Source organism: Centruroides sculpturatus, unplaced genomic scaffold (genome assembly GCF_000671375.1).
Source record: "Centruroides sculpturatus isolate CEXI.00-Female unplaced genomic scaffold, Cexi_2.0 scaffold629, whole genome shotgun sequence".
Taxonomy (NCBI): domain Eukaryota; kingdom Metazoa; phylum Arthropoda; class Arachnida; order Scorpiones; family Buthidae; genus Centruroides; species Centruroides sculpturatus.
The window spans coordinates 47,317-48,384 of NW_019384821.1; positions in this window are offsets into that span (position 1 = coordinate 47,317).

Here is a 1,068-nt window from a genome sequence, read left to right on the forward strand (position 1 = left end):
ATTCAGAATATAAATTAATTTAAAAAAAATTATATAAAGTATCACACTTTCTTTACAAATAACATTTAAAAAAATAATTGAAAAAAATGATAAAGATCGTCTCAGTATCTAAATTAAAATCTAAATTTTGACAAATAGCCACGTAAAGAAGAAGAAGAAGAAGAAGAAGAAGAAAAACAATTTGATAAACTGGAATACAAACGCCTTTTTTCAGAGTATAANAATTATTTCGTACACTATTAGATACAATTGAAGTATTTTAAGGCCTCACCAACCATCCCTCTTCAGATCTTGATATAACATAAGCTAATAAATTCTGTATAAAAATATTTTAAAATATTTACAAGTTGTATAGTATTATGTATATGCTAAAAGCACACCTTTTAAGATCGTATGCATGGTGTTATGAGCATGCACATGTATAGTGTACTATGTTACGAAGCCATCCATTCTTTTTAATACTGTATACCAGTCGATCCCCCTATAACACTGTTGATTTTTCCGTTTTATATGAATTCCATGTTGTATGAGTCACTTAGATTTTATAAATACGTGAGCCGTTCACAGCCCGGCACACGTATTTGTAAAATCTGTGACTCGTACAACATGAAATTCATATAAAACGGAAAAATCAACAGTGTTATGGGGGGTCGACTGTAGTACTATGATACGTGCATACTCCTATACTGTTAAATGGGATATTTAATGTATACATACATATAGTATGGACTTAATGTGTTGAAATATCAACTTTAAATAAAATTTTAAAGCTTACTTTCATTTTTTTGGTGTTTTTTTGTGGAATTTGTTGTATTATTTTTATTGTATGTTGTATTGTAATTTTGTTGTTGTATTATTTTTATTGTATGTTGTATTGTAGTTTTGTTGTTATATTATTATTATTGTATGTTGTATTGTAGTTTTGTTGTTATATTATTTTTATTGTATGTTGTATTGTAGTTTTGTTGTTGTATTATTTTTATTGTATGTTGTATTGTAGTTTTGTTGTTATATTATTATTATTGTATGTTGTATTGTAGTTTTGTTGTTATATTATTTTTATTGTAT